General features: G+C 45.9%; 1 long non-coding RNA gene across 1 annotated transcript; it reads left to right on the forward strand.

Moving 5' to 3' along the window:
- The first annotated feature begins 365 nt into the window (after window positions 1–365).
- LOC135176449 (uncharacterized) lies at window positions 366–6357 on the forward strand. The gene is made up of 4 exons (XR_010302654.1): window positions 366–405; window positions 1088–1337; window positions 1469–1523; window positions 5842–6357. It is a non-coding gene; the product is annotated as an uncharacterized LOC135176449 (long non-coding RNA).
- Window positions 6358–18618: the final 12261 nt, after the last annotated feature.

The raw sequence follows: 18618 nt of genomic DNA on the forward strand, positions 1-18618 counted from the left end.
AAAGATCATCTCATCGAAGCCCACTGCCAGATCAGAACCACCTTTTTACAGTCCAGTTTTAACTGTTTTTTTGAATCCCACTTCTTCCCCATCTCCCTCCTTTCTTTTCCATCTCCTATTTTCCCACATCTTCCTCCTTTCCATCTCCATCACTTTCCTATCCATCTCCCTCACTTCAGCACCACCTCCCCTTTTCTACCATCTCTATCCCTTTCCCACCCCACACTGCATTTTCCCTCTTTACCTCCAAACCCAGAACACCTGGGCTCTGTTGGAGTCTCCTCCCACCCCAGGTGTGACCACTTTTCTCTCCCTGCTCACTGCCCTTTATAATCAGCCCCAGGAAAGGCAGCAGCCTCAAGCTGTGCCCAACGGGGCAGAGGGATCCTCCTCCAGGCATTGCTGGTGAGTGCCCCATGGTGCACACTGGGTGAATGGTGAAGGGTTTCAAAGGCCGGGGGGCCTGGTGGCCCCCCGGTTAGGTAGGACTAGGTTTGATGGTCATCCTAACATCAGTTCACAAGATCACACAAACATCCAGGTTGGAAAAGACCTTCAGGATCACCAAGTCCAACCTATAACCCTACTCTACAAGATTCACCTCAAACCGTATCCTTGAGCACCACATCCAAACAGCCATTAAACACATCTAGGGGCGGCTGAATTCCTGTTGTTTCCACCAACTGGTTGTCTTCTGCCAGGCAACCAGGGAGACAACAAGAGGACACAGTCTCAAGCTGTGCCAGGGCAGGTTTAGGCTGGATGTTAGGAAGAAGTTCTTCACAGAAAGAGTGATTGGCATTGGAATGGGCTGCCCAGGGAGGTGGTGGAGTCACTATCCCTGGAGGTTTTTAAGAGGAGGCTGGATGAGGCACTTAGTGCCATGGTTTAGTTAATCAGAAAGTGTTAGGTGATAGGTTGGGCTCGATGATCTTGAAGGTCTTTTCCAACCTGATTAATTCTGTGATTCTGCTCCACAATTGGCTTCCTTCAGCTGCATGTCAGGAATGGTGGTGCTGGTTGCACTCTGTGGCTACAAGGTGTGACCCACTTAATGATAATACAAACTATTTCCTCATCTTGTTAGAATTTCCATTACTCCAAGAGTATGACAAAGTTTGGACATAGAAGTCATCTAGAATTTCATTATTTACCAATACAAGGCCAAGCATGGTGAAAGGCATTGCTCCAACTCCTCATGTATGTTGCTGGTTTCCAAATTAGCTGTGGTCACCTTGGAAGGTGACCAGAGTATCACTGAACGATCTTAAGTGGAAACTTCTGCTGCAGAGAAGAAAATACACTTCTTACAAACACGAGTCATGGATCTTTAACAGGTAAATATATGACAAAATGCCTTCTGCAGGACAATTGGGTGTACAGGCTTGCTGGATTGGCTATCATATTTTTTTAAGGCCAAAGTATACCTATTTACACTTTCATATTTGTCTTCTAAACCTCTCACAAGAGTGGAGCATGGATTGAACATGTCAGCAGGTGAAACAGCAGCAGTTATGTCTTTGGTAAGTATTAATTAATGAGGATGACCTCATTAATGTTTATAAATATGTAAAGGGTGAGTGCCAGGAGGATGGAGCCAGGTTCTGCTGGGTGATGCCCAATAACATGACAGGGGGCAGTGGGTGGAAGTTGAGACAGAGGAAGTTTCATGCAAACATGAAGAGGACTTTTTTTCCCTGTGAGGGTGACAGAACACTGGAACAGGCTGCCCAAGGGCATTGTATAGTCTCTCTCTCTGGAGACATTCAGGACCTGCCTGGATGTGTTTCTGTGTGATCTGCTCTAGGTGATCCTGCTCTGGCAGGGAGGTTGGACTGGATGATCTTTCAGTATCTGAAGGGGGTCTACAGGAAGGCTGGGGACAGACTATTTACAAGGTCTTGTAATGACAGGACGATGGGTAATGGGTTTAAACTGGCAGAGGGAAAATTCCAACTAGATGTTAGGAAAGGGTTCTTTACTGTGAGGGTGGTGAGACACTGGAACAGGTTGTCCAGGGAGGTTGTGGATGCTCCCTCCCTGGAGGTGTTCAAGGCCAGGTTGGATGAGGACTTGAGCAATTTGTTCTAGTGGGAAATGTCCCTGCCTATGGCTGGGGGTTGGAAGTGAATCTTTGAGGTTCCTTCCAATCTAAACCATTCTATGATTTCGAGCTCCCTTCCAGCCTCTGATATTCTGTGATGTACCTAAGACAGTCTCCTCTGTCTTAAAATGTCAGAATCTTGGTTTTGCTAAATGCCTTGCTTCCAATGTGTTTGTAAAGCCTTTCCCTTGAAGATTGTTTGTGATCAGAGAGGAGGATTGCTGCATGTGCTCACTAGAGGGTTCCCTCAGTCAGACTTAAGACCTCCAGATAGATATTTCCCTGACAAACAATCCATCCTCCCTACTGAGCGTGCAGAAGAGACAATGCATCATCAGACAGCTCTTTGTTACAGCAACACGTCACAAGAGCTAACACTGCCTTTAGCAGCGCGTGTATTAGAAATATTGTAGTTGATATGCTAAGTGATTTTTTTTTTTTAACAGACCTTGCTAAACACTTTAGCTTCAGAGACCTCACACTATCTATCACCAGAGTGCTGCCTCTTTTTTCTTTTTAGCAAAATAAACTGGGGTTTGCCTGTAGCCTTAGCCTTCACATTTGTTTTCAATAGTAGCCCCTCTAAGAGGTGACCCTGTCCGCAGCCCTTCTCTGCACAACAGTGGGAACTCACAAACTTACCACCCGATGTTCCAACCATGATGGAAGATAGCACAATGGATGTATTGTACCAGCTTAATTAGAGAATCCAAGCCAAGGAAAGGATGAGCACAGTACAGAGGGTTAGGAGTTTGTCAGCAGCTGGGTGAAAAAAGAAAGACAGTAAAGTACAGGCTGCTTTTTTCTTGTTAGTGATTGCCACTATCAAGTTCTCCACTCATCTCTTCATTTAAACACTCCTCTTTTAGGGTTTGTTAATAGCATATCACTGTTAACAGCACATCAAGAGAAGTGTGACCATCAGGTTGAGGGATGTGATCCTCCCCCTCTACTCCATACTGATGAGAGCCCTCCTGGAGTACTGTGTCCAGTTCTGGAGCCTCTATTACAAGAGGGATATGGATGTGCTGGAATGTGTCCAGAGAAGGGCCACAAGGATGATCAGAGGGATGGAGCTACTCTGCTATGAGGAGAGACTGAGGGAGTTGGAGGCTGTTCAGTTTGGTAAGGAGAAGGCTCTGAGGTGACCTTACTGTGGCCTTTCAGTATCTTAAGGGGGTCTAGAAGAAAGCTGGGGAGGGACCTCTTAGGGTGTCAGGGGACTAGGGAGGATGGAACAAAACTAGAAATGGGTAGATTCAGACTGGATGTTAGGAAGTTCTTCATCATGAGAGTGGTGAGACTCTGGAACAGGTTGCCAAGGGAGGTGGTGGAAGCCCCATCCCTGGAGGTGTTTAAGGCCAGGCTGGATGTGGCTTTAGACAGGCATATCTAGTGTGAAGTGTCCCTGCCCATGGCAGAGGGGCTGGAAGTAGATAATCCTTGTGGTCCCTTCCAATCGTGATTGATTCTAGGATTCTATGATCACTCCTTCTTTAGGGTTAATAGCACATAACCTCTTCCAAGGCTGACACACACTGGTGTTTGTGTCAGCACAGATCTGTCCTCCCCACTACCAAAGCTGACAGCATGTTACTGGAAATGAGTGAAATTGTACCTATGTTGGAGTTTTGCAGCTAAACTCAGCACTGAATCCCCAGGGTGGACAAATTCTGGGACAACAGAAAACCCTTCATGAGAGAGGAGACTAGCCAAGAAATTCTGGATACTCCTCCTCCAGGGATGAGTGCATTGGTTGTGTCTGGTGTAAAGCAGCCCATAAAGCACACGCTCCCAGACTTTTCCAGCATTAAGGCAAAGCAAAGAGTTTAGAAAGGGAAGCAGGAACTGTCTTTAAACCAAACAAACCCAGTGGATTTCAGTACAAACACATAAATGAGAGTCGGGATAGAGCATTTACTTATGGTGCCTGGAATTGTCAATAAGGTCTGGAACTATGTAATTGAGAGGAGAAGATGCCCTTCCCCTGTAACTGCTGACACACAATTAACAGAAAACGAGGAGGCAGTTTGGTGTTGGTTCAAGGTGATCCATCCCCACCGCCACAATGAGAGCTAATGAACTAAATCTGAAAGCGTCAGCATAAGATTTTGACAAATGCGTTGTTTGCCTATTGAGAGGGTAGAAAATGATTATAAATGAGGAGCTGGGCTTGTTTTCAGGCATGGACACTCCAGGAGCAGTGGCATTATGGCCTCTATTGGCTGTTCTCTGTGTAAATGATTTCACACTTCTGCTACTGAGTCAGTTGGGTGTTTCTCCATTTAAGAATCGCTGAAATGAAATATCTCCCGCTCCACAGCCAAGCCATGTTCTCTGCTCCCAGAAAGGAGGAAAGCTTTAAACATATCTGGAATTTTTGGTTTAGTGCTTGGCTCAATGTGGTGCTTTTTCACAATTCAGAATTTGTGAGGGTAGTGAAAATTGTAAGCAAATTGTTAATAAGCATGGTGGCAACATGGAATATTGCACTAGAAAATTGAATAAACCTGAAGCTGTATTTCATGTCTTATTCACAGAATTAACCAAGATGGAAAAGACCTCCAGGATCATCCAGTCCAACCTATCACCTAACCCTTCTAATTAACTACACCATGGCACTAAGTGCCCCATCCAGCTTCCTCTTAAACACCTCCAGGGATGGGGACTCCACCACCTCCCCTGGCAGCCCATTCCAATGCCAATCACTCTTTCTGTGAAGAACTTCTTCCTAACATTTAGCCTAAACCTGCCCTGGCACAGCTTGAGACTCTGTCCTCTTGTTCTGTCACTGGGTGCCTGGGAGAAGAGACCAACCCCACCTGGCTATCAGCTCCCTCCAGGTAGTTGTAGAGACCAGTAAGGTCTCCACTGAGCCTCCTCTTTTCCAGACTGAACAACCCCAGCTCCCTTGTCTGCTCCTGGTAGGGCTGTGCTCCAGCCCCCTCACCAGTCTTAGTGCCCTTCCCTGTACACGTTCAAGCACTTCAACATCTTTCTTAAATTGAGGGGCCCAGAACTGGACACAGTACTTAAGGTGTGGCCTGACCAGTGCTGAGTACAGGGACAGAATTACCTCCCTTATCATGCTGGTCACACTATTCCTGATACAGGCCAGGATGCCATTGGCCTTCTTGGCCACCTGGGCACACTGCTGGCTCATGGTCTGGAGGAAAATGAGGAACTGTTTGCTTCACTATTTTGGTTAAAGAAGACCAGAGACCAAACTAAAGTTAAGGCTCTGGTACAATCTACAGACCATATAATAGTCAAATGTAAATTAAATTCTAAAATCTCTAATTCCAACATTTCCCTCAAAGGTTGTAATGACCTAAGCAGACATCTCAAAACCTGTCTTTGCTTCTTGTCTCTCTGGTCTGCCAGTTCTTATGCAGAGACTTTGTAACAACTCCAAATCCCCAGTGAGGTAGGAAATGTTAGAGAAAGAGCAGGAATGAGAAGAGTTTTGGATGATTTGCTGCTCCCTATTGCTCAGTTCTGCACGCATCTGTGCCATTATAAACATAATGAATAATAAATCCAAGATCATTTTTAGGGCTGCATCCATTGCAAGTACAAATACACAAAGGCAAAGGATTTTTGCTTGGAAAGTAAGCAAGAGAGAGTTTTATGTAATTCTTATGAGACTTAATGAAATGCTGAAGATGAAACAATTCCTATTTTGCCTTCATGGAAGCAGACTCAAGTGAAATGGTACTTTTCATTCCTCTTTACAGAAGGAGGTGCAGAGCATCAGCAGGTGGTCAGCTTTAAATCAGCAAAGAGCAAACCTCACAAAGTCTGCTGTAGAGGGAAGCCACATGAAGTTTGGATGCTCTTTACAAAGCTCCAAACTGCCTATCGTGAAACAAGGAGGTGTCCTACAGACTTTTAGAATCTCCGTGCTCCCAGGATATGGAATCCAGTTTGGGGACTCCTTTGGGTTGTGTTGACTCAGAAATCAACCTCGGGCTCTAAGCCCTAGCATGAGGCTGCATGCATCACTCTGGCAGCACAGCAGGGCTGCGGAGCAAGCAGCACCTCCTCTGCTACCAAACACCTCATTGATCCATGTATGCTGGAGAAAAGTTGATTGGCTCCATAAGATCAATGTTCAGGCCACAGTAAGACTGTGGCACCTGGACCATGTCCACCCTGCCTAAAATGTCCAGAAAATCAAATATTTTGCTTTGGTCAATGTCCAAAAGCACTTTCAGGAAAAGATAATTCAACTTCATCAAAAAGCAAATAAAGCTCTGTGTGTCAGCCTGGGGAAGAGGAGACTTAGAGGGGGCCTTAGCACTCTCTACAACTACCTAAAAGGAAGTTGTAGTCAAGTAGGGGTCAGGCTCTTCTGCCAGGCAGACTGAGACAGGACAAGAAGGCATGATCTGAAGCTGCACCAGGGGAGGCTTAGGTTGGATGTTAGGAAGCATTTACTCATGGAAAGATTGATTAGGCACTGGAGTGGATTGCCCAGGGAGGTGGTGGGGTCACAATTCCTGGGGGTGTTGAAGAAAAGTTTGGATGTGGCACTTGGTGGCATGGTTCAGCTGATGTGGTGGTGTTAGGTTATAGGCTGGACTTGATGATCTCAGAGGTCTTTTCCAGACTGAATGATTCTGTGATTCATTGTGTGTGTGGTTGAGTCTAATCAACTGCACACCAGTTAATGGTAGGACACTATGAAATGCTCACCCATGAGTGCTGTAAAAGTCAGTCACTACAACTCCTGCTCAGGGGTCTTCTTGTTGTGATTTGCTTTGGGCTTTAAGCATGATTTCCAATTCACCAATTAATGATGATTAAAAATACACATAAAAATTAGGACCAATGGAGTAATGCAGTGGCTTATGTATCTTTCTATCTGTATATATATGTATATATTTCTATTACATTCAGTCTTGGCTTTTTCAGTATCTTCTTGTTTCTACCTTTATAATAAGTAGTTTATTATAGTCCCTGGAATTATTTTTATTTTCTTTCTTCTTTTTTTTTTTTTTTTTTTTGGTACAGTTTGAGAGCTGTTTCATTTTTTCCATTTTTTGAGTACAGAAAACACGACAGGTTCCCAGATCCCGTTGAGGCCTTTCTGCCTAATTATCCCCAAGTGCCTTTGCAAAGCCTACTGTTAATTTTTTTTTAACCTCCCTGTACTCACTGTGTTTTCCTTATGGTCTCGAAGCACTCTGCTAAATGCAGTTGGGTTTATAGCATTGTTTTCTTCTTTTCATGCAAGGAAACGGAGCACAGACAAGATGAGAAGAGATCCACCTTTCCTGTACCCTGGTCCTGATTTCTGTTCAGGACTTCTAACACTGGCAACACTCCTGCTTTCTGCTTGTCAAGGAGGCTCATCATCTGCAGACATTCTTCCCTAGTTTCCAGAACTTTCACAGTATCACAGTATTTTTAGGATTGGAAGAGACCTCACAGATCATCAAGTCCAACCCTTTACCGCAGAGCTCAAGGCTAGACCATGGCACCAAGTGCCACGTCCAATCCTGCCTTGAACAGCTCCAGGGACGGCCACTCCACCACCTCCCCAGGCAGCCCATTCCAGTAGCCAATGACTCTCTCAGTGAAGAACTTTCTCCTCACCTCCAGCCTAAATCTCCCCTGTCGTAGCTTGAGGCTGTGTCCTCTTGTTCTGGTGCTGGCCACCTGAGAGAAGAGAGCAACCTTCTCCTGGCCACAACCACCCCTCAGGTAGTTGTAGACAGCAATAAGGCCACCCCTGAGCCTCCTCTTCTCCAGGCTAACCAATCCCAGCTCCCTCAGCCTCTCCTCGTAGGGCTGTGCTCAAGGCCTTTCCAAAACTTCTGTACCTATTTGCTCAGGGTTAGTTTAAAAAGGAGAAGGGAAAGCTTCATAATCAATCAGAGAGAGGACACACTTAGGAGGAGGAAGTCCAAATGATATCAAAGGGCTCCAATGCTGGCTACCAAATGGTCTTGCACACTACTTGAAATCTTCCTAAAATACCTTCTTAACTACTCATGCATTCTGCCAGGCACAGTTGACACAACCCTGGGGAAGAGATGTGATGTTTCTTCAGCAATCATTTTAACTCAGGGTGCCGAGTTGCATGAGGAACATAGAATCATGGAATCATAGAATGGCTTAGATTGGAAGGGACCTCAATGATCATCTAGTTCCACCCCCCCCCCCACTATAGGCAGGGACATCTCCCACTAGAACAGGTCACTCAAGGCTTCATCCAACCTGGCCTTGGACACCCCCAAGGAGGGAGCATGCACAGCCTCCCTGGGTTATGAAACATTCCAGTGTTTCACCATCCTCACTGTGAAGAACTTCTTCCTACCATCCCATTTAAATCTCCCCTCTGCCAGTTTAAACCCTCTAAAGGTCATCTGCTCCAACCCAATTTGTGGGAGAATGAGGAGAATACCCTGCTCAAGAGATTTTTCAGCACATTTACACATTCCAGAAATTTAGTGAGCTTGAGATGAGTTTTTCTTCTCCCTCATCCAGTCACCCAGAAGAACAGAGGTGGAAACCTTTTGGCTTGACCCTCAGACATAATCCTACAGTCCCCAGGCCAAACTCTATCCTGACAAAGACAAAATGGAGGGATTTTTTCCCCCCCCCTCCAACCTTCAGGCTGTTTCCTACCGTTGTCCATTGTCTCAGGTTCTGACACAGAGTCCATTTTCTTACCCCCTCTTTCAGCCATGCAAATCAGGCACAGCAAAGCGCACAATGCAACATTAGCAACTGTTCAGATCAGCGATTCTGAGCCCCCCTTGGGAAATCCATAAAGGCCCTCCCTGGAGTATTTAGCAGATAATGCTCCCTCTTTCCGCCTGCAGTGCTCTGAAAAATGTAGCCCATAAAACGTGGCTGACATTGTGCAGCAAGCCCAGCTCCCCTGCCAGCGCCACGGCCTCCTCGGGACGAACACAGTTCCCATTGTTAGCCCTGACTTGCTGAATGCAGCAAGGACAGAGGAGATTTCTATGCCCTGCACAGCGATAGCACAGGGCATGGAAGGCAACTTCTTCAGAGAAGTATATTTGATCAGTCACAAAAAACCTTCCCGGAGAGAGATGCTGAACGCTGTGTGAGTGCATTGTAGCTGGCACTGTTAACAACACCTATTGCTAAGCTTGCATGAGACGTTCCCATACCAGACCTGGTTTGCTTACCTGTCACCTACTTGATCAAGCTTTAACAGTTTGGGCTGAGGTTTTGTTTGGGTTTTTTTTTTTCCATATAGAATAGTTGCTTCGGGAAGAGTCTAGATTGGAAATTTCTACCAAGACAGACTGATCCTTTTCTGTTTTCTTTAACAGGAAAATGCATTACTTTTGCCTCTGTTAAATCTTACAAGGGTTTTCTTGAAGGACTCTTCCTTCACTTAGTGTGTATAAATACCTGAGGGGTGGATGTCAAGCGGATGGGGCCAATCTCAGTGGTCAGCAGCAGTAAGAAAAGGAGCAACAGCTACAAACTGGACCACAGAAGGTTTCACCTTAATGTGAGGAGAAACTTCTTTACAGTGAGGGTGATGGAGCTCTGGAACAGGCTGCCCCAAGAGGTTGTAGAGTCTCCTTCTCTAGAGATTTTAAAAACCCACCTGGATGCATTCCTGTGCAAATTACCCTAGGGAATCCTTCTTTGGCAGGGGGGTTGAACTTGATCTCTGGAGGTCCCTTCCAACTCCTAAAGTTCTGTGACTCTGTACTTACTTTGACATTTGAAGGGAAGGTTTCTGTGTGAGAGACATGCCTTTTTCAATATTGTTGTTAACCCTCTCCACTTACACTTGAGCCAAATTGCAACCTTATTGAAAACAAACAAACAAAATAAGTAGCAATCTCTTCAGACATGCTGTAATTTGGCAAAGGATATCTTGGGGGATTTCCCCTATAAATATATATCAGCTGAGATTTTCCTACACGTAACAGAAGACAGCTGAGAAGCACAAAGATCTCCATTCTGCTGCCCAGCAAATATGATGCCAAAGGAGAGTTAGAGAGGTGGTTTGGAAAGAAGCGGTAGCTTTCACTTAGAGAAATCCTCCTCTGCTCCCTCTCCAAGAGGAAGAACATCCACCAACATCTGTCCTTTGCCCATCCCCAGTTCTTAAACAGGAGCATACAGGAGTGTAAGAAGAGCTCACCAAGGATCAGGGCTAGCTTTTGTTTCACCTCTCATCCATTATTTCACTTCTCCCCTATCTTAAGTCCATAACCTTTATCAGCAGTGATGGAACAAATTGCTTGGGAAATGGCAGGAGATGGCAGGAACATCTGGGCCACATACTGTAGATGCCACTGTAAGCTAACTTCTCACACGTGGTTGGATGCTGTGTGAAAGGCTGTCAGGACCACAGCTGTGCACAGGGCTTCACACGCACCCACGGCCCCAGAGGGCAGCAACCACCTTGGGATGGGAGGAAAAAGAGAAATAAGAGAGAGAAGAAAGAAGGAGAAGAGGATGGAAGACAGGAGATGGGAGGAAGGCAAGGTAAGGCATGAGGATTTTTTTCAGCTGAGGGATGATGCATTGCAGGCAGTCAGTGCAATGAATCCTCAGAGAAACCTTTGCACACCCTGTATGGAGTGCTCTGGCACATCTCTTCACAAGCCAGATTCGGTTTAAACAGAGACAAAAGGGGCAAGATTGCAGTGGGAAACAGGAAGGAGGGAAGGGTGGGTGCAAAGAGAAAGAGACTCTCAGAGCACTGAGTTTTTGCAGGCTCTCTCCGACCCACATAATCAGCAGGGCTCAAGTTGACAGCAGGGGATTTAAACACTTATAGGGGGAGCTCAGCTGGGTGTCTCAAGGGAAAAAGGGCTGGGAAATACAATTCTGTAGAAAAGGCAGAGAGAGAAAAGAGCTGCTAAGCAGCAGGAGAGACATCTGCAGCATAGCTGTTCGTTTTGGGTTGCTCTCTGCCCTGAGCTGGCAATGGGAATGACTGAGAAAATGTATTCAGCATCATGATTCTCTCCAGGGGGCAAAACGAAGAGCCCGGTGAAAGCTGGTGAACTGGACAGCTTGGGGCATCAGCAGCCCATGTCCTGGGCTGATCTCAGGTATCAGAGATGCCACCTTGCAGGAAGGGACCTCTCCAGCTCTGCAAATTGATTAAAGATGCTACCCACAGGATAAGGTCTGTGCTTTACTTTTCCATTCCTGTATGGGCCAACATGTGACAAAGAATGCCAAGAGAGAAGCAGAGAGCTAAGAACCAGGTTACACCACCTTAGGAAGGACTGTAAAACAAGGTCACTGATTAAATGGTGGGCCACTGTGGTTTATCACTGGGATGCCAGATGATCTATCTTCCAGTCAGCCAGATATCAGGAGACAAGAAGACTCTTGGTAGCAGAGGTCCATGATAAAACTGTCATACAAATTTTGGTAGTTAAGTGATAGTTTATTTCAAGATGAGATTAATGACCTAATCAATAACCCTAGTAACAACTGATAGGATAAGAGGAAATGGCTTAAGTTTCAGATGGGGAGGTTGAGATTGAGTGGTATATGAAACTTCTTTATGGAAAGAAAGCACTGGAATTGGTTTCCCAAGGAGGTGGTTGAATCCCTATCCCTGGAGGTGTTTAAAACATGCAGATATGTGTTGTCAAGGAACATGGATTAGCACCAGACTTGATCAAGTTAGATAATGGTTGGACTTGATGATCATAGAATCACAGAATGTTGGGGCTGGAAGGGACCTCAAAAGCTCATCCAGTTTCCACCCATTGCCCCTTTTCCTGTCATTGGGCATCACCCAGCAGAGCCTGGCTCCATACTTCTGGCACTCACTCTTTACATAGTTATAAACATTGATGAGGTCACCTCTCAGTCTCCTCCTCTCCGAGCTGCAGAGCCCCAGCTCCCTCAGTCTCTCATAAGAGAGATGTTCCATTCCCTTAATCATCTTTGTAGCTCTGTGCTGGACTCTCTCAAGCTGTCCTATGTCCCTCTTGAACTGGGGATCCCAGAGCTGAACACGGTACTCCAGATGTGCCCTCACCAGGGGAGAGTAGAGGGGCAGGAGAATCTCTCTCAACCTACTCACCACACCCCTTCTAATACCATAGAATGGCATTGGCCCTCCTGTCCAGGAGAACATATTGCTGGCTCATGGTCAACCTCCCATCAGCTAGGACTCTCAAATCCTTTCCCTCTTTCCTGCCTTTCAACAGATCAGTCCTCAACCTATACTGATACCTGGGGTTGTTCTTTCCCAGGTGTAGGACTCTTTTAGAGGGTTTTCCCAACTGAAATGATTCTCTGATAGACAGGCTTGCAAAATGTGGTCTGAAAAGACAGCTATGTCTGCAAAGAAGAGAAAATATTTGCATAACCTCTATAAATTGCTTCCCCCTGCACCCTGCCTGAAGAGAAATATCTATTCTTTTGGCAGTAACAGCAATGGGGGATGTTTATTCTGCTCTTGCCCTACAATTTATGTACAATTCAGCATCCTCCACATTTTGGTATCTTCTGAAACCATTTCCTTCACAAAAAACAATGGGGTTGAAGAACAGGTAAAAGATGGAGGTAGAAATCCTGGGATATTTTTCAACCAAATGACTTTTTACTTCAAAGAGGCTTCAGGGTTTATGGAGCCCTAAGTATTCCAAAACTACATAGCACTTAAAACATATTAAAAGATATTAGAATGTGTACAATTCCTTTAAACATATCTTGACAAATATATGCCTTCAGAAGAATACATGCTCTTTCATAGAATCATAAAATCAACCAGGCTGGAAGAGACCTCCAAGATCATCCAGTCCAACCTGGTACCCAGCCCTATCCAGTCAACTAGACCATGGCACCAAGTGCCTCATCCAGTCTTTTCTTGAAGACCTCCAGGGACGGTGCCTCCACCACCTCCCCGGGCAGCCCATTCCAATGGGAAATCACTCTCTCTGGGAAGAACTTCATGGTATTAAGGATGCATTATGCAAGTGAATCCAACGATAGGCTTTTCTGGCACTCCTCTGCTGTAACAGTAGTGCACAACTCATGCATGCATACCAGGACCATAAGATCACAGGATGTTAGGGGTTAGAAGGAACCTTGAAAGATCTTTGAGTCCAGCTCCCCTGCCAGAGCAGGACTGTCATCTAGCACAGGTCACACAGGAATGCATCCAGACGGGTCTTGGAAGTCTGTAGAGGAGGAGAATGCACTACCTCTCTGGGCAGCCTGTTCCAGTGCTCTGTTGCCCTTACGGTTACAAAGTTCCTCCTCACATTGAAGTGGAACTTCCTGTGATGTAGTTTATATCTATTACCCCTTGTCCTATCACAGGGTTCAACTGAGAAGAGTTTGTCCCCTCTCTCTTGACCCCCAGCCCTTGTATATTTATAAACATTGATTATATCCCCTCTAAGTCTGCTCCTCATCAGACCAAAAAGCCTCAGGTCCCTCAGTCTCTCCTCACAGGGCAGTACTCCAGCCCCTTAATTGTCTTCATAGCCCTCCACTGGACTCTTGAGTAGACCCCTGTCTCTCCTGAACTGGAAAGCCCTAAACTGAATGTAATATTCCAGATGAGGTCTCAGCAGGGCAGAGTAGAGGGGGACTAAATTTGCTCTAAATGCGAACTTCGCAACGGCACCAGACAAAGACAGCACCAGAAGAATTTACTCGCATACATGCATATGCACAACTAATTTCCTGCTTGTAAGGCAAATGTATGCTTTATTACCTGTCCTCAAATAACTCCACAGTGCTCACTAAAACTGACTTTTTCTACCTAGCATGTGTTAAAGCAACAAAATGAAAGTGCACAGTGACAACAGCCTGTTAGAGTAGCACAGCAGCAGCACTTGCAAACAGCAGCTGAGATGTGCAGTAGGCTCAGAGTGCAGATGCAGGCTGGGACATCCCAAACTATTTCCAGCCCTGTGTTGTTTTTAGGGAGTACTAGAGCTGATGGTCAGTAGCAGGGTTCTCTCAGCCTTTGCTGTGAGTCAGCTGCAGCTTACTTTCTCTAAAGGGGCATGAGGCTCACCCCCAGCTCTTACTGAGCAACCTGTAAATGTGACCTACAGCGCTGCGGCTTTATTTTAAACCTACATTTTAAAGGATACATTCACAAAGCATGAATTTGCCTAAATGTTCTTGAAAACAGGACTTTCCTTTGCCTAAAGCACCATGGATTAGGCCCTGGCACTCTTCCCTGCACCAGCTGTGACCTAATCCAGGCTCTGCTGACTACATTTCGGGTTCACTCACTCACTACTACTGTAAATGTGTTTTGGCTGTCAGTGAGGTCAACCAGTTTTCATGCCACAAGATGGGAAGTAATCCATTTCACAAAGCAACAGATTTTTGTAGCTTCTGGAATCACTTCCTTTGCAAAAACAATAGGGTGAAGGAGCAGGAGAAGGCAATCCTAGCATATTTTTCAATGAACCTTTTCTTTCAATAAGGCTTTGGGAGTTGACAGGACATCACATCTCCCAACACTATGCATCCCAAAGTATATTAAAAGTATATTGCATGTTTGTTAGGATTTGTATTTTGTATTTGTTGATGTAGGTTTTGCCCTGGTGCCTGCAAGTGTGACTGTTTCAGGTGCAGGGAGAGGGCAGCTTATCTATGTAGGTGAACACAAAAAGAGTTTTCAGCAATAAGCTACTGGTGTGCTGGACACAGAGGCTGCAGAAAAGACTTGGGTTTAGAATCTGTTGACAATGGCATTTATTGGTCTGATGAACCTAGCTGGAGACATGCACTAATCCCTCCTGCATCCCTGCTGGTGGTGGCTGTGTCAGGGGCCAAAGGGACTGGTCCTGAGCACAGGGGTCAGTGAAGGCACTTGCTCCAATGCAGGGTGACAGCCTAACAATCAGGATGGTCACACTGTATAAGAGACAGGAATAAAATGAAGGTCTCAGCTTCCGGAGCCTCATTTATTTTTCCATCTGAGATGAGAGTAAACCAGATAGTGTTTGTCTAAATTTTCTCTTAGCTAAAGCCCACATGAGCATGGCAACATTCATAGAAGGAGTTAGTAAGAGGTATGTGCATTATGCCAAATAGTTCAGACCAAGTTAGACACACATTGTCCTATCCTCTTACAAGCAATTACTATTATTGCTTTTACCACTGACTTTAAAACCACTTACTTCAAAAGTGCAGGACCTAGGCTAAGGAGATCACAGGGATCACAGGATATTAGGAGTTGGAAGGGACCCACAGAGATCATCAAGTTCAATGCCCATGCCAGAGCAGGACAATACAATGTAGCTCAGGTCACAGAGGAACACCTTCAGACAGGCCTTGAAAGCCTCCAGAGAAGGAGACTCCACAACCTCTCTGGGGAGCCTGTTCCAGCACTCCTTGACCCTTCCAGTAAAGAAGTTTCCCCTTTTGTTGAGGTGGAAGCTCCTGTGCTGCAGCTTATATCCATTGCTTCTTGTCCTATCAAATGGAGCAAGTGAGCAGAGCCTGTCCCCCAACTCCTGACCCCCAGCCCTCAGATATTTCTAAGCATTTATTAAATCCCCTCTCAGTCTTCTCCAGACTAAAAAGCCCCAGGCCCCTCAGCCTCTCCTCATCAGGCAGTGCTCCAGTCCCCTAATCATCCTTGTAGCCCTCCGTTGGACTCTCTTGAGCAGATCCCTGTCCCTCGAAAATGGGTGAGTCCAAAACTGAACATAGTACTCAAGATGAGGTCTCACCAGGGCAGAGTAAAGGGGGAGGAGAATCTCCCTTAATCTGCTGGACACAGTCTTATTAATGCACCCCAGGATCCCATTGCCCTCTTGGCCACATTGCTGTCCCATGGAAACTTGGACTCCAAGGTCCCTGTCTATGCGGCTGCTCTCCAGCAGATCATCTCCCAGCCTGTACTGGTGCAGGTTATTATTCCTCCCCAGGTGCAGGACTCTGATCAGATCTGGCATAACACACTCATTCTAAGATAGAGGAGCATGCACACAAGGAACTAATTCATCAGTAGTCAAACTGGAATGATGCCATATGCAGGCATCTCCCCTTTCCAAGACTGTGACAAATATAGGGGAGAGAGGATAAGAGACTGCAAAGTATCTTTTAATTCCTTTTTCTTCTACTCATTGCTTTCTGAAGCAGCTCTACACAGTCCTTCGTCCAAGTGGAAGGCAGCTTTAATAGCAGCTGTTTCCTCCAGTACCCCCTGTGCTCTGCAAAAGAGACTGTAAGGACATTGCCGGGCAGTCTGGGGACAATGAAGAGGGCTGGTGTGGAGGTCCTGCAGGAAAAAAACCTGCAGTGACTGGGGAGGTTGCAGGGTAGTCTTCACAAGAGGTATGCTATAGGTCACTTTCTACTACCAGTACGATCAAAAAGCTGTGTCTGGTGTTCTGGCCAGGTGGTGGTTCGTGGTATATTGCTAAAGCCTGCACCTAGTGAAGGAACAAACCACTTGTTAGAGGGAGATTGGCTTTCAGCCTCTGAAGCATATGGGTTCATCTGCTCCTGGATGATGGTGATTGGGAGGCTGGTTTTATTCCTTCTCTGCCCTGCCTGCTTTGGAAGTATCCCAGGAAGAAACAACACTGCTGGTGTAGTGGCAGCCCACTTTACCTCTGCTTACAAGATGGGGGGAGGGAGGGGGGGCTTTTGTACAAAGCTACCTACCTCCCTGCAAGGAAAGTCTGCTCCTACAATGGGAACCTAACAGACTGCATCTGGTTTGTCTTAGTCTAAAGCATTCCTTTCTGGTGCTAACTGGGAACAATTTAGCTGGAATTTCCAATTGAAACGAGCTTTTTAACTTCTATATTGATGATTTAAGTTGTTCTCAGGCAGGGGATCTGCCATGTATTTCACAAACAGGCCATGCCAAGTTTGGATGGTTTAACAAGTTTGACTCAGACAAAATATACTGATTTTAATAAAACACTGTTCTTTTCACAGAATCACAGAACCTGAGAGGTTGAAGGGAGATCATTGAGCCCAACCCCCCTGCCAAGGCAAGATCCACTAGGGTAGTCTGCAACAGGAATACATTCAGGTGGGTTTTGAAAGTCTCCAGAGAAGGAGACTCCACAACCTCTCTGTGCAGCCTGTTCCAGTGCTTTGCCACCCTCCCTGTAGAAAAGTTTCTCCTCATGTTGAGGGGAAACCTTCTGTGTTTTAGATTGTATCTGTTGCTCTTTGGCTTATTGCTGCTGACCACCAGGAAGAGATTGGCCCTATCCACTTGACACTAACCCCTTAGATGTTTGTCCACACTGACAAGATCTCCTCTCAGTCTTCTCTTTTCCAGGCTGAACAGCCCCAGGACTCTCAATCTCTCTCCATAGGAGAGAGACTCAATTCCCCAGTCATCCTCATGGCTCTCCACTAGACTCTCTCCAGCAGATCCCTGTCTCTCCTGAACTGGGGAGCCCAAATTTTGACATAATATTCCAGATGTGGTCTCACCAAAGCAGAGTAAAGGGGGAGGAGGACTTCCCTACACCTGCTGGACACTTTTTTCTTGATGCACCCCAGAATGCCATTGGCTCTCTGGGCCTCAAGGGCACATTGCTGTCCCAGTAACGTTTACTCAAACATGGATTGTAATTCAGTGCCACAGATGACACCTGGAAACAGCCCATGTTGCAAGAACTGGGATTTCAGTCAACTTGAAGAGGATGAGGAGGTGGCTAAAGGAAGAGTCTTGGAAAATCTGCTTGAGGAAATAGATTAGATGCTTCTGCATCTATGTGCAAGACAGTCTACACAAAGAGCAGGACTTCTAAGATTATTTATATAGGAATAACTAGAATAAGGGCCCAGACCCATGTCTGACACAGAGCCTCATGCTAGAAAGCTGCCTGAGGGAAAAAGCACCTAAGGGCGTTACTTGATAGTTGTTAAGTATGAGCCACCATGTGCCTAGCTGGCCAAGAAGCTCAATGGCATCCTGGCCTGCACCAGGAATACTGTGGTCAGCATGAGCAGGGAAGTGATCATGTGCCTGCATTTGACACTGGTGAGGCTGCATCTTGAATACTGTGTACGGCTTTGGGCTCCTCACTGCAGGAAAGACATCTGTGGTGCTGGGGTGTATCCAAAGAAGGATAGCAAAGCTGGTGAAGAGTCTAGAGCACAAATCTTATGATAATTGGCTGAGGGAACTTGAGTTGTTTAGCCTGGAGGAAAGGAGGCTCAGGGGAGACCTTACTGTTTGCTACAACTACCTGAAAGGAGGTTGTAGTGAGGTGGATGTTGGCTCCTTCTCCCAAGTGACAAGGGATAGGATGAGAGGAAATGGCTTCACATTGTACTAGAGAAGGTTTACACTGGATATTAGGAAAAAATTCCTTCATCAGAAGAGTTGTCAGGCCTTGTAACAGGCTGCCCAGGAAAGTGGTTGAGTCACCATTCCTGAAGCTGTTTAAGAGAGATGTAGATATGGTGCTGAGGGACACGGTTTAGTGGTGAATTTGACAGTCTTAGGGTAAGAGTTCACCTTTTCCAACCTAAATTAGTCTATGATTCCATGAGGCTTCTATGAATCTTACTTCCCCCCCCCCCCTCCT

Source organism: Pogoniulus pusillus, chromosome 6 (assembly GCF_015220805.1).
Source record: "Pogoniulus pusillus isolate bPogPus1 chromosome 6, bPogPus1.pri, whole genome shotgun sequence".
Lineage (NCBI taxonomy): Eukaryota > Metazoa > Chordata > Aves > Piciformes > Lybiidae > Pogoniulus > Pogoniulus pusillus.